This window comes from Macaca fascicularis, chromosome 4, assembly GCF_037993035.2.
Source record: "Macaca fascicularis isolate 582-1 chromosome 4, T2T-MFA8v1.1".
Lineage (NCBI taxonomy): Eukaryota > Metazoa > Chordata > Mammalia > Primates > Cercopithecidae > Macaca > Macaca fascicularis.
In genome coordinates, this window is record NC_088378.1 from 55709842 (window position 1) to 55735115 (window position 25274).

A 25274-nucleotide genomic window follows, 5' to 3' on the forward strand; every position below is an offset into this window, starting at 1 on the left:
AATTAAAATTGAATTCGTGCCTCTCAAATGAGTGGATTCACAGGGTGACAATATCTTTCAGATTCTAAGGGCCATATGGGAGGTCAATATTATGCATTGTCTTATCTCCAGTATAACATGGTGGCTGTTTTGACAGGCTTCAGTCAAAATGTGAAGTTCCTCATCACCAAACATTCTAGAAATTGTTCCTGCACCCCTCAACTCCACTCTCTCCCTGGGTCACTGGTGTCTTTCTCTTCATCCTGTGTTCATCAAAAAGGAAAGATAAGGAATGGAGTGTCTACTGCAAACATTATTGCAGTTTTTAAATGCAATATTTTATTTCTAACTTAAATGACACCAAGATCAAATCAAATTTGCCTAATCCCAATCCCTCCATTGCCATAACAGCTACATTAAAATATTATATGCTTGCCCCTAGCACCTACTAAGTGCTCAATAAACATTTACTGAAAGAAAATAAATTTGATTTAGACACTTGAAAGTTTTTTGCTGAAAAAGAGAGTCCACATATTCTGTTGTCATAGAGACTCGAAAATCCAATCTTATTTCGTGATGAGCCTCAGTTGTCATAGTTCTCCTTTTCTTCTCCTTCACAAGACAGTAATTGAGTTTCAGGATGTGGGATTGCTACTAAATATTCGCTTGCAATTTGCATTGAAATGTCAAATACATTATTTGGGAATATGCCAGATAACTTAGGAAAGTGTTTAATTTAAAAACCTGCCTGAGGGGAAAAGTAGTCTGTCTCAAATGAAACAGGGAGCACTTGTAGAACTTTTAGAAGTCAGCTGGACAAATGGAATGCTCAGAACTTCAAGAAAGGGCAGGGAAGAATCTCCATCCTAGATGGGGACATGTTGAAGCATTTTAAAATATTTCACATTTAAATGCCCGAGCTCTGGCTAAACATTAAAATCAAATTTTGAGGCTATTAAATTTTATGTCTGTATTAGTTTGCTCAGGCTGTCATAACAAAATACCACAGACTGGGTAGCTTAAGTCAGATAAATCTATTTCCTCACTGTTTTAGAGGCTAGATGTCCAAGATCAAGGTGTTACAGCATTGGTTTCTTCTGAGGACTACAAGGGAAGGATCTGTTCCAGGCCTCAGTGCTTGGCTTACAGAGAGCCACCTTCTCTCTGGGTCCTCATGGGGTCTTTCTTCTGGGTACCTATGTCTCTTGAGTGTCCAAATTTTCTCTTCTTACATGGACACTGGTCAGACTGGATTAAGGCCCACTATCAGGATGTCATTTTAACTTAATCACCTCATTAAAGGCCATATCTCCAAATATAGTCACATTCTGAGGTACCTGGGGATTAGGGCTTCAACATATGAGTTTGGGGGAGAAACAAGAGAATGGCCCATAACAATGTCGAAGTGAGAAGTTGACTTGCAAACTGATGATATAGGCAGTAAGTAAGCACTGAGTGCCCACTATGCTGTTTTGATCCACTGAGGGTGGAATGATACTCACATATAGCATGTCTCTCATAGGGAGGTCCATAGAGTCACATGGCCATTGTCTTAGATGAAATGGACAGGGATATTCACAAACCCAGTACTCTTAACCACTGGCCATTTCCAGCATTACCCTTGGGGCTCTCCCCTCCTATGAATTTTCAATACCCTTCAGCTTCTGTGTTGCTGGCTCTGCCTGATGCTGCATGTGGAAATCTTGGGGTACACATTCTTTAAATGTTAGTAACTTGTTTTTACAATGATTCATATCTCAGTTCTCAACAGGCCAGTTCATGTTATAGCCGATATCCGGATGTCCAGGCAGAAGAACTAGGTTTGAAAACCAGCCCCATCAGATACAGATGCAGCTTGAGCAAGGCACTAGTTATCTCTGAAATCACAGTTCTCTCATCTGTAAGAGGAGAAAAGAGGATGGCCAAGTAGTGTGGGGAAGTATCATAGTCCATCCAGGCTGCTGTCACAAAATGTCATAGATGGGTTATAAACAACAGATATTTATTTCTCACAGTTCTGGGGGCTGGAAAATCCAAGCTCAGGCCGGGCGCGGTGGCTCAAGCCTGTAATCCCAGCACTTTGGGAGGCCGAGACAGGTGGATCACGAGGTCAGGAGATTGAGACCATCCTGGCTAACATGGTGAAACCCCGTCTCTACTAAAAAATACAAAAAACTAGCCGGGCGAGGTGGCGGGTGCCTGTAGTCCCAGCTACTCAGGAGGCTGAGGCAGGAGAATGGCGTGAACCCGGGAGGCGGAGCTTGCAGTGAGCTGAGATCCGGCCACTGCACTCTAGCCTGGGCAACAGAGCGAGACTCTGTCTCAAAAAAAAAAAAAAAATCCAAGCTCAAGGTGCTGGCAGATCTGGTATCTGGTTAGGGCCTGCTTCCTGATATGCAGTTAGCTGTCTTCGTTTTGTGTCCTCACCTGGTGCAGAGCAGAGAGACAGAAAGCAAGCTCTTTAGTGCCTCTTTTTATGTCAGCACTAATCCCATTTAGGAAATCTCCACCTTCATGGCCTAATTACCTCTCAAAGGCCCCACCACCCAGTGGCATCATATGGGGGAATAGATGTCAACATATGAATGATCTAGTTTCCTGGTTCATAGATGCTGTCTTCCCAACGTGTTCTCAGGTGGTGAAAGGGGCAAGGAAGCCCTCTGGGGCCTTTTTGTTTTTAAGAGACTGGGTTTCACTCTGTTGCCCAGGCTGTAGTGCAGTGGCATGATCATGACTCATTGCAGCCTTGACCTCCCGAGCTCAGGTTATCCTCCCATCTCAGCCTCCCAAGTAGCTGGGACTACAGACATGTACCAACACGCCCAGTTAATGTTTGTATTTTTGTAGAGATGGGGTTTTACCATGTGGCCCAGACTGATCTCAAACTCCTGGGCTCAAGGGATCCTCCCACCTTGGCCTCCCAAAGTGCTGAGATTATAAGTGTGAGCCACTGCTCCTGGCTGAGTGTCTCTCTTATAAGTGCACTAACCCATTCATGAGGGTTCCACTCTCATAATTTAATCACCTCCCAAATGTCCCACCTCCTTGTACCGTGACCTGGTAGGGTTAGGATTTCAACATATGAATTTGAGGAGGTTCATAAACATTCGGTTCATTGCAGGGGTACTGAATGAGGTAATATGGATGAAGTGCAATTATGCAATAAGGCTCAATTAAAGTACAGTTGTCCCTTGATATCCATAGGGGATTGGTTCCAAGCGTCCCCTTGGGTACCAAAATTTATAAATTTTCAAGTCCCTTATATAAAATGGCCTGGTATTTTCATATAAACTATGCATATCCTCACATATATTTTAAGTCATCTCTAGATTACTTATAATACCCAATACAATGTAAATGCTATATAAGTAGTTTTATACTGTGTTGGTCTTTTTTACTTATATTATTTTTATTGTTGTATTGTTATTTTTTATGGATTTTAAGATAATACTTTCAGTCTACAGTTGGTCGAATCTGTGGATGTGGAACCCATGGATGTGGAGGCCTGACTATAAATTTCAATGATGTTTCTTGCAATTTTACGGTTGAATTTGAACCAAACTACTCCTTCCCTTCACACCCACCTCCCCTTCACACGCACATGATTAAAAATAGCACGCAAAGACATAGAAACAACCAACATACACAATTCCTTTCATTTACTTAAAGCCTTGAGATTATGGAAGAAGGCCCAAAATGAAGTTCCTAAACAAAGCCAGGAGGGGTGACCTCCTGGCCTAAATAGTCCTGGCATATCTCAGGAGTAAAATTGGAGGGGATGGGGTGTTGTCCTTCCTGACATTTGATTATATCGGGCTTATGTGAGTGCTTCTCAGTCCCCTAGGCTCACTGGGCAGGCTTGAACCTTGACTGGGTCCCCACGAGGCCAGGTGTGTAGATCACAGACTGGAGTCAAATCCTGACTCTTGCCATTTTCTAGCTGCAGGCACTGGGCAAGTTAGTTAACCCCTGTCAGCCTCAATTTTCTCATCAGTTAAATGAGAATACAAATAGCATCTACCCAAAAGGTTGTAATGAAGATTACCTGCAATAATCTACATGAGTATAGAGTGTTTATATAGCACCAGGCTAAGCTTATTAAGGTAAGCTTTTAATAAAGTAATGTTAACTATTGATGTCATCACTGGAGTTAGTACTCACACCATCAGTATTCCTTCTCTCTGATCACTCTCTCCTTGTCTTACCTCTACCCAACATGCATATCAAATAAATGTATATTAATCAGTGGAAGTTGTTTCAACATATTCAAATGGTCTGGAAATGCTTCTGTTCTCTTTTGTCCTTTTATGTATGGGTGATCAGATACCCAAGGAGTATCAGGAGTCAGTTGGGAAATGGAATAAGAAAGAGACAGAGGATTGTGGTAGAAGGATCATTGGTTTGAGTGTTTAGGACTTTGAGGAAGAGAGGCAACTGAGTATACTGACCAGTTTACCTTCTCTGGAGCCAGACTGAATGTAAATCCCTTCTCCAGTTTCCCAGCTGTGTGATACAAGTCAAGTTACCTAACCTCTCTCGGCCTCAATTGCCTTCTTACAGAGAAGGGATGGCGATAATGATATTTTATAGTGTTATTAGCAGGACTTGATTAGTTAATATTTAGAAGACATTTACATCAGTACTGTGTATAAACAGAATATAAATGTTGTTTAATTTTTTTAATGTCCAGAACAGGTGCTGGAAACCATAGTAGTATCTGCAAAGCTGAAGTCAAAGTAACTGTAGGCTAGACATTGAGAAGACATGAGTTCTGTGTCCTGAGGGAAGTGATACTACTTTTCCTAGCCTTGGGGACCACGGAGCTCTCTCCAGCTTTAACATGCTCTGAATCATTGTCTTGGTAATGATCAGGATCAAGCCTTGCTCAGGAAATATTGGTTATTTAGTTGCTTTGGAAAATGTAACAGGAAGCTAGAATTTAAGTTTTACAAGCATAACCCTAGGAATTATTTCAACCTCTGAGCCCATTTTCTAGCTACTTACAGATTACAGCTCATGGGCCAGTATTTTAACTGCATTAATTCTTCTTGTTAACAACTTCTATAGTTTTTCCTTTGTACTCTCATCAAAAAAAAAAAATTACTAGAATTATGAGCTCCTTCGCACTCTGGTTTGGAGATGTTTGGGAGTCTGCAAGCCCTGAAAATACTTAAATTAAAATGTTGGTTTCAAAAATAGGCCCATTGAAACATGGAAATGTGTTTCTTTTCCGTTTTTATTCTGTGGATTGCTATCCACAGCGGGATAAACTGAGAAAGGCCATGAAGAGGTGGTCTTTGTAGATTTTTCTCCCCTACCATCTTAAAGAAACTTTTGCTTTCCAAAGTGTAGAACTGTTAGTATAGTTCGATGACCTTACATCACAAGAATACTTAAAGTATTGTTTTTAAATGTGGTGACGAGGGATGGAGAACAAATAGTTTTTCAGAGGAATTTTCCTGGAAAAGCTGTGAACTGACTGGGGTTAATGTCCAAAGGTAATGGTCTCTCCCAGTGGGTCATTAATTCCCAGGAATTGGCCTGTGCCTCAATTGCTATTGCTTAAGTAAACAATAAATAACATCACACAGATATGTAATGAACTATAAAATGACCACTTTTCAACCTGCATTGTAGATATGCCTGCAGCACATACAAGACTGCCTTCTATTAATCACCTCCCCAACTTGATTGATTAGTTTCAATCAGCACCCTGTCCCCTATTTTCTTTTAAAATAGATTAGTTTCATACTTGTGAGGTCAGAGAATAAAAGCATGAATGTTAGGCCTAGTAAAAAATGGTGTCTGTGCTAAGTATTTGACATTTCTCTCTCTCTCTCTCTCTCTCTCTCTCTCTCTCTCTCTCATTTTTCTCTTGCACTTTCTGCTACTCTGCAGCAATTAGTTATAACTCACATCATGCCCCAATAATACCAAGATTTGTGCCGATGACATTGGTTAATGGAAACTGAATGAGTCTTTCAAGGGCAAGGATTATTTTAATTATGTTAATAATATAAGGGTTCCTGATCCGTCCACCCACTCCACTCATTTCTCTGTCATTTCGCTTGCCCTCTCAGAAGTTCCTAACCCATCTGATTATTTCCTTCCACGAAACTATTTACTTGGCCTCCACTCTCTCCCGGTTTTCTTCCTGCCTCATTTGCCACTCCTTCTCAGTCTCTTCTTTTAGCTCTCTTTTTTTAAAAAGTTGTAAAATATACACAACGTGAAGTTTACCATTTTAACCTTTTAAGTGTGCCATTCAGTGGCATTAAGTACATTCACAATGTTGTGTAACAATCCTCACTGTCTACTTTCAAAACTTTTTAATCACCCAAAATAGAAACGGTAACCTTTAAGCAATAATTTCCCATTCCTCCTTCTTCCAGCCCTTGGTAACCTCTCTTTCTGTCCTTATGAAATTTGCCTATACTAGATACCTCATATATGTGGAATCATACAATATTTGCGTGTTTAATTCTGGATTATTTCACCTAGTATAATGTATTCAAGATTCATCATGTTGTAGCATGCACCAGAATTTCATTTCTTTTTATGGCTGAATAGTATTCCATTGTATGTATATAGCCCATCGTATTTATCCATTTATCTCTTGATGGACATTTGGTTGTTTCCACGTTTTGGCCATTGTTAATAATGCTGATATGAACATGGGTGTATAAATGGAGTAGAGCTGCTCAGTCGTATGATAATGATATTTTTAACGTTTTTAAAGGAACTGCAAAACTGCTTTCCACAGTTTACTTTTTCACAATTTTACATTCTCACCAGCAATGCACTAGAGTTCCAACTTCTGTACATCCTAATGATTGTTATTTTTTTATAGTAGCCAACCTAGAGGGTATGGGGTTCTCCTCGTTTGTTCTATCTTGTCTTCCAAACTTGTCATGACTGAAGCACCTGAGAACTTAGTCTCCCTGTCTTCCCTTTCCCATCTATTTCTATCCCTTTGGTGATCTCCAGCCCCCTGGCTTTAAATAATACCATGGACATGCTGATGTGTATTGCTAGCGCCTACCTCCTGCCAAGCTCTAGGCTCGTCAATGCTGTTGCCTGGTGGGCATTTCTACTTGAATATTCAATAGGCATCTCAACCTTAAAATGTCCAAAACTGAAGGCAAATTTCAAGTCCCTCATCCCTTGCCCACCATGAACCTGGTTCTCCCACAAACTGTCCCTGTCTGTCAATGGCATCTCCATTCTGCCTGGTTCTCAGGCTCCAAACCTTGGATTCATCCCTTCCTTTTCTCTTTTCCTTTCTACATACAGCAGCAAATTAAGTTTGTTCTACTTGCAAAATAAACTCAGAGCTTTGATTGGGTCTCGGTTCAAATGTTACCTGCAGAGGGACGACCTCTCCAAGCCAAACAGCCCCTGCTCCCTCCCTCTCCATTCCCTTATCTGCTCTGTTCTTCAGAGTACTTGGCATCATATATATTTAAGTTTCATCTCCTGCACCATCATGTGAGGGCAGGAACTTATTCGGTATGTTTTCTGGTTTGTCTCCTTTGCCTGATTGCAATAAAAAAAAATTTGTCGAATGGATGATTAAAGGATAAGTGGAAGATACGGTGTCTGCCCCTGAGGAAGCAATGAAATCAAGACTCTATATATGAAGCAACTAAAAACAGGAAGCCCCCTTGGATTTTTTTCAGGGAAAATGGATTTTTTTTTTTTTTTTCAAATAAATCCTACCTCATCATGTGACCAAAACATGTCTGCTTGAGTTGAAAGTGTTTTTGCCATGTTAGACACTTTCCTGCTGAGACAGGCTATTGAGCAAACTTCTTAGTAAGTTAGTGTTGCTATTTTATTTATATATGTATATAGAGACACACAGATTACACACATTATTTTGCTGTGGCTATTTTTTTTTTTTTTTTTTTTTTTTTTGAGACGGAGTCTCGCTCTGTCACCCAGGCTGGAGTGCAGTGGCCGGATCTCAGCTCACTGCAAGCTCCGCCTCCCGGGTTCACGCCATTCTCCTGCCTCAGCCTCCCGAGTAGCTGGGACTACAGGCGCCTGCCACCTCGCCCGGCTAAGTTTTTGTATTTTTAGTAGAGACGGGGTTTCACTGTGTTAGCCAGGATGGTCTCGATCTCCTGACCTCGTGATCCGCCCGTCTCGGCCTCCCAAAGTGCTGGGATTACAGGCTTGAGCCACCGCGCCCGGCCTGCTGTGGCTACTTTTAATTGTATAGAATCCATTTTTGTTGAGGCCCTCCTCATATGCAGTTATTTTTCCTTGAAACTGCTGCTAGTTTGCTAAGAATTTTGTCCTAAGAGAGGGTGAAATGCTATAATACGAAATGCATTTTATGAGTTAAAAATTGATCACATATAAATAATAAATAATTGTATTAGTATGACCAGAGAACTTTTAAAATGTTCTTAGCATTAGAGATTCTATTGAAAGTTCCTTGAAGGCAAAACAATGCCTTCAGCAGCTCCGCATTCTTCTCAATGCCTGAAGTCATCCTTTTTTTTTTTTTTTTTTGAGACAGAGTCTCACTCTGTCACCCAGGCTGGAGTGCAATGGCACAATCTTAGCTCACTGCAACCTCTGCCTTCTGGGTTCAAGCGATTCTCTTGCCTAAGCCTTCCAGGTAGCTGGGATTACAGGGATAGATGCTCACTAAATAATTGCTGAAGGTTTCAAATATTTTCAGCACAATACAATTACACTATCTCTTTGTCCCTCCTGGAGAGATAGCTCTATATGTATACTGAAGGGAAGACAGATGTGGGCTCAGGGTCTGGCATTTGCCAGCTGTGTGGCTTTGAGGAAATCATTTTTGACAATTTTTGACACTGTGAAGTACTTCTCTGTTGGTAACAAAAGGAATATAAGGCTCTCAGCATTTCCTGTTTCCATAGAGGAGACCTATAGTCCTATAGTAAGTAAATTATAAATTGTGATAGATATTAGTTGTTCTTGTTGTTACATCTGTTCTTATAATGTTTCATTTTCATAGAATAAAAGAGTAATAGAAAATATAAACACATACTTTAAGCCTGATTCAGGTCAAATTAAATAAGCTTTTGAGCTCCTTCTTTTCCGGCCACTGAGCTGAACATTCAGCCAGGCATGTCTGCATGTTTTGTCTCATTCAACTTTATTTTTGTTAGATCACAGTATCCTCACGTAAAGATTCTCTCAGAATTGCCATCAATTTATAACTTAATTCTTTTTTTTTTTTTTTTTTTTCAAGACAGAGTCTTGCTCTGTCACTTGTCCCCCAGGCTGGAGCACAGTGGTAGATCTCAGCTCGCTGCAATGTCTGCCTCCTAAGTTCAAGCAATTCTCTTGCCTCAGCCTCCCGAGTAGCCTGGATTATAGGTGCCCACCACCACACCTGGCTAATTTTTGTATTTTTAGTAGGGACGGGATTTCACCATGTTGGCCAGGCTGGTCTCGAACTCCTGACCTCAGGTGATCTGCCAGTCTTGGCCTCCCAAAGTATTGGGATTATAGGCATGAGCCTTTGTGCTGGGCCTATAAACTTAATTCTTGAATTATATTTTAAAGTTTAAAACTTCTTAAGGAAATATTCCATGAGTGAAATATGGACCAATGTTTTAAAACCAAAGTGTTTGACTCAGTAATTTTTGAGGAATTATTGAATTCAATAAATTAATGAAATGGGAAATCTTACGTTCAGATAGGTTTAATTAATATTTTTCTAGAGTGACATATTTGCTACTAAAATTTAAAAATAATTTAACTTTTTCATATAATAAATGTCTTTTAAAAAGTGGAAGCTACTTATGGAACAATATAACAATTTGTTTTTTGAACTTTTTAAAACTTGATGACCTGTTTTAATGGGACTTGAGATTTTGCTGAGCCTGACATGCTAATTCTTTGATTTATTCAAATACCCTTTAGATACTTCATTGTTATTCATAAAATATGTTTAGCCTTTGTTACATGTAATAAAATAATTCACATTATTTAAGTTCAGGAAAAGAAAAAATATAATTTAAGTGTTGCTGAGCAGCAAAGAGCAAAGGAGAGATACATACAGTATACAGACTCAAGGTTTTCTTAGTTTTCTGGTTTTTTAATTTTCCTAATTTTAGGCAATGAAAAATAATTTTGTCATCTGCCTTAAATTTTTGTTCCAATGGTTGGTTTGGTTTTGGATTTGTTTTTTTTTTAGACAGGGTCTCATTTTGGCATCCAAGCTGGAGTGCAATGGCTTGATCACAGCTCACTGCAGTCTTGACCTCTCAGATTCAAGTGATCCTCCTACCTCAGCCTCCTGAGTAGCTGGAACTACAGGGACATGCCACCATTCCTGGCTAATTAAAAAAAAAAACTGTAGAGACAGGGTGTCATGATATGTTTTCCAGGCTGGTGATGTGCCTTACATTTAATGTTGCCTCCGAGACCTGAAGAGCAGACTTCCCTGTTTTACTTAAATCTAGGTACATCATGACAATTGAAACCCATTTGGAAGCTCCTGGTGACTTATTTAGCTTAATGATGTTCATCTTACTGAGAAGCAAACTCACAGAGCCTTCCTTATTCCACCAAATGTTGACAGAGTTCCAGTCCAGTTCTGCCACTTTCTAGTGCTGTGACCTTGGGCAAGAGCCTAGTTGCTCAGAGCCTCAGTTTCTTCTTCTGTAAATAGAGATAATAACAGAAGCACCCTCACAGAATTCACATTAGGATTAAATGGATGTATACATTTAAAATATTAGCATATATTATTATAGTATTATAATTTGCATTAGTATGATAATTTGCACATATATTGTATTATATATGCAATGTATAATATTGTATTATAGTATTATACTATAATACTATACTACTATAGTATTATAATTTGCATATATAATGTATATAATTTGTGTGCGTGCACACACACACAGCTCACACAGCTTGGAAATAGTGCCACCATTTAATATGTGCTCTGTAAACATTAACTATAAAATTGATGGTGGTTGTGGTAGTGGTGGTCCTCAGCCTCCCAGGATATCAAAAAGGAACTAAAGGAATGTTTTGTCATTTTTAAGAATGTATCATGATGTGTAAAGGGACAATGTACAGTGGTAGATAATATGCAGTGGAAGTGAGTTTTAATTTTATTGCCAAAGCATATGTGTGTTCTTTAAAAAAGTCATTTCAGGAGCTGGTGGTGCAACGCATTCCAGTTTAACGATTCGATTTCATAAAATCTTTCTGAGCTCTTTGAGATCATAAAAAGAAAACAAAAAAACTAAAAAGAATAAATGACCAGAAGTCATACTTTGCTGGAGGTCAAAGAAAATAAATATGTTCAGGACTAGGCCTAAAGGCTGAAAAAGATTAATTTAAATGGCTCCACTTAGAGAATATGACAAAGCTCCAACACTTCATGGCAGGCACAGTATTTCATGCTTAAAGTTGCGTTCAGATACATTTTTTCTTCACTCTCATCTATCCCGTATAAATGAGTGCCAGTTATCTGCACACAACGGCAACTTGACAAAAGGATATGACTATATGAACATGCCATCCAAGTTAATGATGCCATGGATTATAATGCAATAAAATCATAATCCGTCTCTGCTCCTAGTGCAGTGCTTTTTAATTCAGCCATGACATCCTATATGGAGATGTTTATCCTGCACTTCTCCCTGACTGTGGAAATTATTCTCCTGCAGTCGGCAGGGGACTATCTGATGATTCACCAATAGGGTACTATTGGCACTGGCGATTAAAAGGATTACTTATTTGCTTACTCAGGAAGGATTAATGGCAGAGAGCAAAAGCTTTGTTTAAAAATCATGTGCCCTGACTTCCTGGAGCTTAAAGAAAAGAGTCTAAAAGGTATTATACCATTTTATGAAGAAGCATTTTATTCAAAAATTAAAATATTGATCCAGAAAATGGTCCCTTACTGATGAATTCTGAGCTAGCATTAAATAATCATTTTCTAGTAATGCACTCCCATTGTGTTTTGGCATTTCTTTAATCCAGGGTCTGCTGGAACTGTTTTATTCTAGCTGGTTATTTAGGGAGATTATTTTTTGTGTCTGTAATTGAAGTCTAAAATATGGAACTTAATCATATACTAAAATAAATCAACAAGATTAAAAGAGCGTTTAATTCTTGTGATGACTGGAGATTTCTCATTTTAGTGTATCTTTAAGATTTCCCTTTACAAATAATACAAATCTTCATATTATTTTTTGTTTTCTTCGTTTAAAACAATAAGCATAACAGAAATTGCAGTGTTTTGTGTGACCCAAATATTACTTGATGGCAGTTATTAAGTCTTGTACTCTCTATATAAGATCTCAAATTTGAAAAATTCTCAGGATCTGGCCATTACAACCACTGTTAGTATTTAAAAATATCAATGATAGTAGTATACAAAAACATCAACCAACATTGGACCTCAAAATACATCAGACCTGATCTAAACTCTACTCTGTTGTGAAATTTTCTGTTGAAAATACATTTTTTTGTGGGGGGGGTGGAGGTGGGTGGACATGGAGTCTCGCTCTGTGGCCCAGGCTGGCGTGCAGTGGTGCAGTCTCCGTTCACTGCAACCTCCACCTCCTGGGTTTAAGTGATTCTCCTGTCTCAGCCTCCCAAGCTGGGACTACAGATGCCCACCACCACGCCTGGCTAATTTTGTTGTATTTTTAGTAGAGACGGGGTTTCACTGTACTGACCAGGCTGCTCTCTTAACTCCTGACCTCAAGTGATCTGCCCGTCTTGGCCTCCCAAAGTGCTGGGACTACAGGTGTGAGCCACCGTGCCTCACCAGAAAATACATTTTATAATATTTCTCCATTTCACTTTCTGGCTAGCTTGTAATGAGATTTAATTACCAGAAATGTGTTTCCACTGAGATCTTTTTCTTCATTTCTTCCTAGGAAAAATTAGGAATTAGGATTTGCCAAATTTTCTCTGTTGAGCTACTGAATCGATGCTATTGATAGCATCTTAGTGGATTAAGAGGTGGAATCTGAAATAAAATTCTCCTTTGAGTCTTCTGGGCTGTACCTGTGCCTGCCATTAGAGTCCTCAGGGCAGGGAGTGGTCTGTCCTGGCAATGGCAGGTTCAGGACGGGGAGATTACACAGGCCCAGTGGCATGGATGAAAAAGCACTCATTTCTCCTACTGCTTTCATTTATTTTGCCTCGATTGTCTCTGAATCCTTTCAGAGCCACCACCTACCCCTGCAAACGGTGGTAGAAGAGAAAAATTATTTTAAAGGTATTTCCATTTGAAACAGAAATAACTTTCTTAAATTAAGGGGATTTTTTTTTTTAAGCTGAAAGATGTTTAGTTTCTTTTCTTACCCATAGGAAGCACAGATGGATGGTATTTTTGTACATAATAGTCAACTGTGACTAGTTAAATGACACACACATGTAATCACTTTACCATTCTAAAAATATTATCTCTCTGCTTTCCTGATCATTTTCTAAAACACATGTGAAAGGTTGTTCTGACCCATTTATGGCTTTACTGGGTTATCTGCCCAAATAATACCATCTTATCATTTGTTTCCCGTATAAGCTGAAAATTTTCTTATTAACCTCCATGACATCTCGATATATGTTTTGTTTACTGCCAGACCCTACTAAGTTTATTGATAGAGTTTACATGAAACTGCCTGGTAAATTTGCAAATGCAGCAATTACTGCAGTGAATTGAATTTTAGAGATAATGTCCTGAATTTTTCCTTCAAGACAATACAAATGGTGCCGTCTAATGCCAGTGATAACTAGCCACAAGCCAAGTCCTTTCCAATAAATACAAAGTTCATAATGAGATGGTGGCTTTCTTTTTATAGACTGAAGGAAATTGGTAATGAAAACTTAGATTTTTTTTCCCCTGAATTTTATTAAATCAAATGAATCACAGTCTGGTATTTAAAATCAATAGCACTAGCTAAAACAAACTGCGTTGTATCTGTAATTACAAATCTCTTCTAAAATGAGGGTGATAAAGATAGGGAAAGCTTCCTTTTTAACTTGTTAATTTCATTCAAATGATAAACTAGCAAATATATTATCAAATGATAATGTATTTGTTATTTTCAATGAATTCTCTAAGTAAATTATAAAGTTATGGCCCCAGATTATTGTGAGAATTAAGCATCTCTTGCTGTATCCATATGCTCTAATTATATCTGCTTATTTCTCAAAAAGGGGTATGAACATATTGACCATCATTCCTTCCACCCAAATATCCAAAAATCTTTAAGCTCCCCACATACCTCTTATTCTCCAGTTATGGAATCATGCTGGCTTCCAGTTAGAAAATGAAAAGTACTTGTTAGGCTCCCCGTGTCAGAGTGCCTTCCTTCCTTACCTGGTTCACTTCTTCCAGAACTGGAATCCTGTCCTAGGACTCCTCCTTATTGTCATAAGCTCCATTTCCCAGCTCTTGATGTCCCAGACACTGTGCTTTACCCACCACTGCCCCCAGCCAGATCCCCTTGGCTTAGATCACCTTTGGTAGGGACCACATCTTACTGGGTTTTTGACATTCACCTGATTTTCCTTCCTAAACCCTCCTAGTTCTGTCTAATCTCTGAAAGTCCTGGCCACACCAGCCAAATCGCCAGTCAGCTCTAGTTCTGACATTCTCCAGGCATGAATCTTCTGGGTCAACACCCAAGCCCAGACTTCCCTTTGATAGAATTAGATGGGAAAGATGATTTTTAGAAGTGTGCACATATGTCTTACAGTTATGTCCATACTCTTACATAAAGTTAACTATATAAATAGTGTGGTGACATTTGAGGGAATGCTTAATGAGTACAAGGGACAAAAAGTATAAATGCTAAGGTTCAAAAGAAATACTTCTCCGAATACTGAGGCAAATGATGAAGAAAATAACAAAGCATTGGTTATTAACAGTGTTACTACAGGAAGGTCTGAAGAGATTATTAATTTTATCCATGCCAGACAATGACTTTTGAAAATTCCTGATTTCTGAGTTGAGAATCAAATATAACAATCGCTTCTTGAATTAGCCACACAAATGTAGTCCACACTACATGAAATTCTCCTGTTGGTTCTTGCAGTGATGGTGATATGAATATCTTAGCTGCTTCTCAACTCTGGTTAATCCCCCTTTGTAATTACAGCAGGAAGGCATGCTCACTTTTTCACATTTTCTGTTTACTTTGGAGTGTATATTTTAGGAAACTAAGACTTCTGAGTTCCGCAAAATGTCTCCTAAGCCTATTCATCTCTAGCGTTCTTGTTTTTAACATATTCTCCAAGTGCCTGACTATTGTTTTTGCAGATTTATATAGCCTTATGACATTTATATCAACTAAAATGTGAAATACCTAGTTTTGATGTACAATTATTGCCTATGCTTCTGTTTATTTAATTGTAAACATTCTATAATAATTTATTATCCTTGGAAAACACTGTTTTTTTCCACTGGAAGCTTGTACTATAGTGATGTTATTTCCATATGGATGAACACAGTGATCTGCAGTCTAATTTATTCATCTGGAAAGTCAAAACTTCATTTTGTGAGGCGAATATAAGCTCATATACTCCCTTGTGGTAAATTTAGATGAATATTCTCATTGCTTCAGAATATATTGTGCATACCTAGTTAAGGGACCTTGAAGCAAACTTGTCATTTCTGAATTTCATCAGGCAAAGTATGTATTTGCCTTGGCTTTATACTTACTTAAAGGACAGGGGCTGATGTGGAAAATTTTCTCAGGTGCAGAGAACAGCAGACTATTAACATATGGTTGACATGGTTTCATTTGATTGTCCTAAATTACAGGAGTTGGGCTCATTTTGATGCTATCCATATTGCTGCCAGGTTTTCTAATTTATTTTGAAATCATTCACTCTTTCCTAAGCTTTTCCAAAGCGAGAGGTGGGGGTGAGGGATTATTGCCTTGAGCATCAGCTGGACTGGAATATTCTAGTATGTTTGACCTGATAGTTTAACTACGAGGCGTGACCAACTACACTGTGTAGTCACATTGATTTCTTAGAATTTTGAGTTCCCAACATTTAAAAGATTTGCAAGGATATTTGCCTTTCACCTTGATTAAATTCTTCGCATACAGAATTAAGTAATTTCATTAAAGTGCATTGGAGGAGAAAAATAATTTACAACAGGAAGTCTATAAGTATAAGGAATTTAGCCAGAAGTTGTGATGTAATGTTAAACAAATAACCTTCAAAAGTTATCCTGAAAAATACATTTGCATGTCACAATCTGTGGGGTGGGCTCCAATCATAAAGAGTTTTGTTACAGAAAGCTCTCAATGAAATGGCTAATTTTTTTCTTTCCAATTATCCATGGAAATGGAATTAAGCCTCGTTAACTTGAAATAGAATGGCTGTCCTCCATGACGGAGCAGGACAGTGCCTCTAGATAGCGCAGATGCGAAGTCCTCAAAGTTCATTTCTCTCACCTGGGGTAGTCACGGAGAGTTTTAAAAATTATACATCTTTTTGATAATTTCTGAAATTGAAATAAGTTGAGCTGAAGCCTTTATTGCATTGAATTTCCATGTAAGTCAAAGACCAGTGGACATGAATAAGAATTAAAGAGATCCACAAATAGAACCCTAAAAAAATCCACTTACATTTCACATGGATACCACAATTGGACTCAGTCCTGAATTGTCATTGACAGGTTTCTCAATCTTGTCAGTAATGATGGCATCCTGGTGGTGGCAGCAAACAGAGAACAATTTTCTGCAGTGACCGTTGTGGACAATTTGTATTAAGATGAAATGTTATCATGAGACAAATACATGAAAGCCTTGTTCTTGCTTCTGTGTGATGCAAATTTTTTTTTCTCCGCTTGGTCAAGCACAGAGTACCAAAAAAAGATTTGGAAAAGATGCACTGGCACTGAACTGCAAAGTGTCATCGTATCCTTTTCCAACACAACATTTTTACAGTAAAGGCAGAATGAGTTACATGTACTACCAGTAGCTCGATAGCACCAAGGCTCACTTGGCCATTGAAAGATATCTTTTGGGCTTGTCAGCTGTCAAAGGGGAACATATTTGGCTTACATCAAGGGTTGCATAAGTATTCAATGAATGGTTAATAAGGCTTTTCTTTTAATGTGAGACAGTAATTTGAAAAAGTCTGCTTGGATGTCAACCCAAACAGCTGAGCTTGCTATTTGATTAAGGAATTGGAGTTGCATGGGTGGGTTTATTGGAAATGGCAGACACTGAACTGACAGATGTCTGCCCTGAAGGTTTACAATTCTAAATCTTTTGTTTTCAAAATATTTAAGGTAAAATGTTTACATTGAAACAGAATCCTATGGATATTTCAGTATACATATTGCCTGTATAATTAAGGTTGCCTACATTATTTTGAAAGCCAGTGACAGCTACATAGAGTTTATACCACTAATAAATGTAAACAGAAATTACTGAAGAATTTGGCATATTACTTTCTTGAATAAAACATCATATACATGAACTTGAATATTGAGAGAAAATTGAAAGTTGGCTACAAAATTAATAATGAAGTATTTGCATTTTTTTCCCATGAGGATTATAGATGTTTTTAAGTGTGGCTATAAAAATACAAAGATTTTTCTTTTTAAATATAGAAACATACCTGTGCTTATACCTACAGGAGTTGATCCTTTTATGTATAAAAATCTATATATACTTTCAAAATAAGATTTTCCCAGTCAATGTAGTCACTTCCAATAATTGATATAGCATAGTGGTTAAGAATATGAGTGAAGTTTTTAGAATAGCTCCAGAAAATATTAAGTACTATGTGAATATTAGCTCTTGGCTAATGGAGGTGTAATGATGCTTTCCACTGAATGGCAAAAGTAATTTATTTTATAAATTTTGATTTGAGGCCCATTAAAAACCAACACCAGGCTGGGCGCAGTGGCTCATGCCTGTAATCCCAGCACTCTGAGAGTCCGAGGCAGGTGGATTACGAGGTCAGGAGATCGAGACCATCCTGGCTAACACGGTGAAGCCCCATCTCTACTAAAAATACAAAAAAATTAGCCGGGTGTGGTGGCGGGTGCCTATAGTCCCAGCTACTCGGGAGGCTGAGGCAGGAGAATGGTGTGAACCCGGGAGGTGGAGTTTGCAGTGAGCAGAGATCACGCCACTGCACTCCAGCCTGGGCGACAGAGCAAGACTCCGTATCAAAACAAACAAACAAACAAAAAACAAAAAAACAAACCACCACCAGCCAGGCACAGTGGGTCATGCCCATAATCCCAGCTCTTTGGGAGGCTAAGGCAGAAGGATTGCTTAAGCCCAAGGAGTTCAAACTTACTGTGAGCAATGATGATGCCATGCACTGAACTCCAGTCTGGATGACAGCATAAGACCCTTTCTCTAGAAAAGAAACACACACACACACACACACACACACACACACACACACACACACAGCCAAAACCCAAAACACTACCATAAACACATACATACACGTAAGTGCTATAACTTTATAACAGCACTTTATATTCATGCTTCTGCTACCTCCCAGCCCTGAGATTTTTTTTTTTTAATTTTTGAGAGTTATTTTTTAGGAGGATGATATGTAAAGTAAGCATTTTATTTAAAAATACTTTTAGATTTATTGAAAAGTTGCAAAAAGAGTGCTATTCTATATGGTCCACATGGATTTCCCCTATTTTATTTTATTTTTTTATTATACTTTATGTTCTCGGGTACATGTGCACAATGTGCAGGTTTGTTACATATGTATACATGTGCCATGTTGGTGTGCTGCACTCATTAAGTTGTCATTTACGTTAGGTATATCTCCTAATGCTATCCCTCTCCCCTCCCCCAACCCCACAACAGGCCCCAGTGTGTGATGTTCCCTTTCCTGTGTCCAAGTGATCTCATTGTTCAGTTCCCACCTATGAGTGAGAACATGCGGTGTTTGGTTTTCTGTTCTTGCAATAGTTTGCTGAGAATGATGGTTTCCAGCTGCATTCATGTCCCTACAAAGGACATGAACTCATCCTTTTTTATGACTGCATAGTATTCCATGGTGTATATGTACCACATTTTCTTAATCCATTGTGTCATTGATGGACATTTGGGTTGGTTCCAAGTCTTTGCTATTGTGAATAGTGCCACAATAAACATACGTATGCATGTGTCTTTATAGCAGCATGATTTATAATCCTTGGGATATATACTCAGTAATGGGATGGCTGGATCAAATGGTATTTCTAGTTGTAGATCTTTGAGGAATCGCCACACTGTCTTCCACAATGGTTGAACTAGTTTACAATCCCACCAACAGTGTAAAAGTGTTCCTATTTCTCCACATCCTCTCCAGCACCTGTTGTTTCCTGACTTTTTAATGATTGCCATTCTAACTGGTGTGAGATGGTATGTCATTGTGGTTTTGATTTCCTTTTCTCTGATGGCTAGTGACACTATTAATACTATCTTACATGTTTTGACACATTTATTATAATTAATGAACAAATGCTGATACATTATTATTAGCATTACAGTCCATACTTTATCAGATTTTGTTAATTTTTTTCTGTTCCAGGATCTCACCCTGGACACCATATCGCATTTAGTCATCAGGTCTACTTAGGCTCCTCTTAGCTATGACAGTTTGTCAGGATCTCCTTGTTTTTGATGACTGTGACAGTTTTGAGGAGTAGTGTTTAGGTGTTTTGTAAACAAAATGTCCTTCAATTGGGATGTGTGGTCGTTTGCTCATTAAGGAAATATAAATATAAATATAAATATAAATATAAATTAAAGCTACAGCAGGGTACCACTATGCACCTATTAGATTTTTTGGCTAAAATCCAAAAACCTGACGATACCAATCATTGCCAAGAATACAGAACCATAGGAATTCTCATTCATTGCTGGTGGGAGTGTAAAATGATGCAGCCACTTTAAAATACAGTATGACAGTTTCTTACAAAATGAACATAGAGTAGCCATATGATCCAGCAATTGTGCTCCTGAGTCTTTACCTGATTGATCTGAAAACTTAAATCCAAAGAAAATGGCATGCAAATATTTCTAGCAGCTTTGTTCATAATCAGCAAAAATTGCAAGATGTCCTTCAGTAGATGAATATATAAACAAACTGTGGTATATCTATACAACGGAACATTATACAGTGATAAAAATAAATGGGCTATCCATCCATCCACAGAGATGAATCTCAAATGGAGGTTAGAATTGTAATCCCAAAAGATGATCACAAATTCCATATGCTAAATGTTGAAATCCCAAAACATCAAAATTCCTAATGATTAAAACCTCTCATGTCTAAGTCCTTGATATCTAAAACCCGGAAAAATCACAGTCACAGGATAATTGCATCATATTAGGTAGAACTATTACCTTGCTATTATCTTTGTTTGGAAATTAAGTGTGGTTTAAAAAGATGTGTATGGATGCCAAGTTGACAAGTGGTGACTTGTGGATTTAATTTTAGGTGTCAATTTAACTGGATTAACAAATACTTAGTAAAGCATCACTTCAGGTGTGTCTGTGAGGGCATTTCCAGAGATTTGTGTGTGAGTATGGGTGGACTAGCTGGGGAAGATCTGCCTTTGGTGTTAGAGGGCACCATTCAATCAGCAGCCCAGAGAGAATAAATGCAAAAGATGAATTGGTCAGTCTCTCTCTCTCTCTCTCTCTCTCTCTCTCTCGCTCACTCTCTCTCTCTCTTTTCTCTATCTCCTCTCTCTCTGAAAGCTGAGGCAAACTTTCCATCTGCTTCCTTGGACGTCAGATTGGACATCAGAAATTTGACTCTATGAAAGTGCATTATCACGTTGACTTTGTGTTAGGTATTGTGTGTGTTTGTAAAAACATCCGAGATGTCCTTTCTGCACATCTGCATCTGTGAAAGATAGGCTGGGTGTGGTGACTCACGCTTGTAATCCCAGCACTTAGGGAGGCTGGGGTGGGCGGATCACTTGAGGTCAGGAGTTCGAGACCAGCTTGGCCAACATGGTGAAACCTCACCTCTACTGAAAATACAAAAAGTAGCTGGGTATGGTGGTGCGCACTTGTAATCCCAGCTACTTGAGAGGCTGAGGCAGGAGAATCACTTGAACCCGGGAGGCGGAGGTTGCAGTGAGCCAAGATTGTGCCACTGTGCACTCTAGCCTGGGCAATAGAGCAAGACTCCATCTCAAATAAATAAATAAATAAACGGAAGATAAAGTTTCTAAAGATCTCGGCTCTTTAGGTGACTGTCTACGCAGTAGTGACCCATCTTGATTTTTGATAGATCTCATCAAAGATTTAGGTTGTTTGTCATGGTATTTCAGATGACTACAGTTATAAAGCTGGGTGCACGTATGTACTGACCATAGTGATATACGTTCATACCTTTCACTTTTTGACCTATTTCTTTATGAATACAGCTGGTCTACTCATAACTGTTAGACCTATGTGACCGTCATTAGTATACCTGAATATTTATGCCTGCAAAAATATGTTGTTATTGCCTGTTTTATTGTGTAAAGTTGCCTGTGAAGTGTTCCATTGTATTTTTGTATTTCTCAAATAAATCCCCCTTAAAAGTGTAAATAAATATCCTTAAATTTTTAAAAATTTTTTCCACAGAATTATATTTTTGGGATTTTGATCTTTCCAGATTTCAATACTTGGGATTAAGATTATGTCTTTCCAGATTATGATCAGTTGCCCTCAAATGCATATTACTAGGTGAGAGAAGCCAGTCTGAGAAGGCTGTATATTTTATAATGCCAATTATATGACTTCCGGGAAAAGGCAAAACTATAGACAGTAAGCAGAGTGGTGGTTGTCAAGGACTTGAGGAGATAGAATTGCATAGGTGAAACACAGGGAATTACTAGAGCAGTAAAACTATTCTGTATAGTACTATATATGACATGCATTTGTGAAAACCTATAGAACTTTATAGCACAAAGAGTGCCTCATACTATAGCAAATTAAAAAGTATTAAGGAGATTGGGGAAATCTCAGGATGGAATGCAGAATGAGAAAGGAATTTATTATAAATTTATGAAATGATCTTATTGAAGGGAGTGGGGAGAAAAATTGCAAACATAAGTAACTTTGGAAATGAGTAGAGACTGTATTGCTAAATGCAAAAGTAACTGTACATAAGCATAATATTCTGGTTGATAAAAGGTTGCCAGTTCTGAAACAACTATAATAATATACTAAAATTGAACAATTAAGCAAATGAATAGTGAGTGGCGGAAGTCAGATGTTTTCCTTGCTGGAGTAGGAGGTTACAAATAAGTAAAGGGAGAAAGCTAGAATGCTCCGTTTGGTAACAGATTAGGAATGCAGACACTGTTTGTGAACTAATGTTTAGCTAATATAGTTGCATATGGATGTATATATAGAAATATATATACATATGTGTGCATATACAGATTCATATACTATTTCCTTGCTTTGTCAGCTGAGAGAATCCAGAAGCAACAACACCTTACTAGTAATAAGCACACCTAGTGCCCAGATCTTAGTTTCCAATTTCATCCTTTAATAAAAGGAATCAAGGATCCCTGAAGAAATGGATGATTCTATGACTGGGGCAGGAAATACACAAGATGAGCCAGTAGCATTTTGTAGGACTAGAAAGTAAGGAAGTACTCAAGAAACATAATCAACAGCCACAAAAACCAACAACAATGATGATGTGTGTCAAAGGAACACAGGGGCCATCTGAAAGTGCTCCCGACGGCTGACACTGGGACAATTTGAATAAGAAAATAAAGTAGTAGTGGATTGTAACTCAAATTATAAAATTTATGAGTCCATACTGACATAAATAAATGATTAAATAAATAAATGGGAGACGAATAGATACATCTCCCATGCAAAAAACTTCATATAATTTATGGAGATAATTTACCCTCAAAGTAGAGCATATATCCCCATTCTTTTAAGTGTGGACTGCACATAGTGGCTTCCTTCCAAAAAGTGCAGTATGGGAAAGGGAAGAAGAATAACTTTGCAGAGAGAAACCTGACAAACACTATCGGAGCCAGGTGATCAAGGTCAACATCAACAACAGTGAGTCATGTTGCCAGCAGGTACAGTTGACAAGATGTGGTGAAGATGAGCTTTACTTCTATGGCACCTTATCCCCCCAAATCCATAATCCCACTCTAACCATGAGAAAAACATCAGATAAATCCCAGTTGAGGGACATTCTACAAAATGCCTAACTAGTACTTCTCAAAACTGTCAAGGTCAGTATAAGCAAGGAAAGTCTAAGAAACTGTCCCAGCCAAGAGGAGCTTCTTAAGACATGGTGACTAACTATTATGTTGTATTGGATGGAATCCTGGAACATCAAAAGGACATTAAATAAAAATCAAGGAGATATGAATAAAGTATAGACTTCAGTTAATTAGAACAAGTGTATATACATATATATTTAAATACACATATAGCTAGTATCATGCCAGTGTTCATAGATCTATGTCTTTTTTAAACAACTAGGTATTATTTCATTGTATGGATGGAAGTAGTGGAATGCATAAGGAAACATACATTTATTGGTACCTATTTAGGTTGTTTCCATTTTATTTCTTACCCTTTTTGACAATGGTGAATACATACACTTTTACAAAAAGAAAGAGTTCACTGCATTTCTGTGAATCTGCATTCAGCCTCTAAGTTCTGTTCTGTCGTTTACTTTTTCACCAATGCCACTTTACAGTAAATCTTGAAATCGGATAGTGTGAGTCTTCCAACTTCTTCAGTATTATGTTGGCTATTCTAATCCCTTTGCCTTTCCATATAAATTTTAGAGTCAGTTTGCTGATACCTACAACACAGCTTACTGGTCATGATTCTTTTCTTCAATCATACCAGACTCTAAATAATTGTTTACTGCTCCAGTAATTCAATTTCACTCTTAAAAACTTGCCTCCAATATGAGGATATTCATCCTCAAAATATTTGAGCAATTGCAACACAAGTGGGAAAAAATGCATCTGTCTTCCCAAGGCATTTTCGTTAATAAATAGCACTTATTTGAATGAATAAATTTGAATATTTAAGATATTCAAATCCTATTATGTTTATTTGATAAATATCACACTATACAATGGTTGCAACACCTACCCTCCGGATTGTTGGCAGAGTTAAATTGGTGAGCCAGTAAGATTTAAATATGTTTAGAGCTTCAAAAGTATTCAATAAATATTTCTTTTCTTATAGTTAACCCATTTTCTCATTACAAAAAGCCTTATGCAGGATATAAACTCACATAATTGTCTACTATAAGACTTATTATTTCTTTAATTATTGTTTAACATCATACTCATTTAAAGCACAATATTGCATTATATAAAAAGACTTCCATATAAATGCATTTAATTTCACCCTAGGATACATTAAACATTTGTAATGTTAAAGCTAATGGATTTAGAAGTATTACATTTTTGTAAAAAGCATAACTTTGAGACTATGTAAATATATACTTTAAAAAGATGGTAAAGTTATGAATATTAAGAACTTTTACCGATTTCTCCATTCAATATTTGATTATTCGAGTTCATGTGATATGATCATATGGGGTAAGGCATAGGAAGCATAAAAACTGAATGCCCTTGAGGCACAGAATAATACATAAAGAACAGATGTACAGTATGTCTGCCAATACCCCTAGGTACAGTAGCCTGCAAAGACTTACCCTTTTAATAGGTCATTGTAGGGCTCGCCTGTTATTTGACTTTCCTGGTAATGCTAATACCAAAAGCATTGATGGTGGTGAAGAGGGAAGATGAACAGTGAGAGATCCTTTCTGGTGAGTGAAGACCCTACACAGACAGGGACCACTAGATAAGGGATAAAATCTATTTAATCAAAGAGTATGTACTATACACCAGAAATCTGTTAATAGGACTCATTAAAAAAATGAATGGGCCGGGGTTGGTGGCTCACGCCTGCAATCCCAGCACTTTGGGAGGCCGAGATGGGAAGATCACGAGGTCAGGAGATCGAGACCATCCTGGCTAACACTGTGAAACCCCGTCTCTACTAAAAAAATACCAAAAAATCAGCCAGGCGTGGTGGCGGGCGCCTTTAGTTCCAGCTACTTGGGAGGCTGAGGCAGGAGAATGGCTTGAACCTGGGAGGCGGAGCTTGCGGTGAGCCGAGATAGCGCCGCTGCACTCCAGCCTGGGCAACAGAGCAAGACTCCGTCTCAAAAAAAAGAAAGAAAGAAAGAAAAAAGAATGAGTACATACTATGTATCCCATCCTTCTATTTTTAAAGAGGGATCTCAAAAGATTTTTGTCTGATTATTTGAAA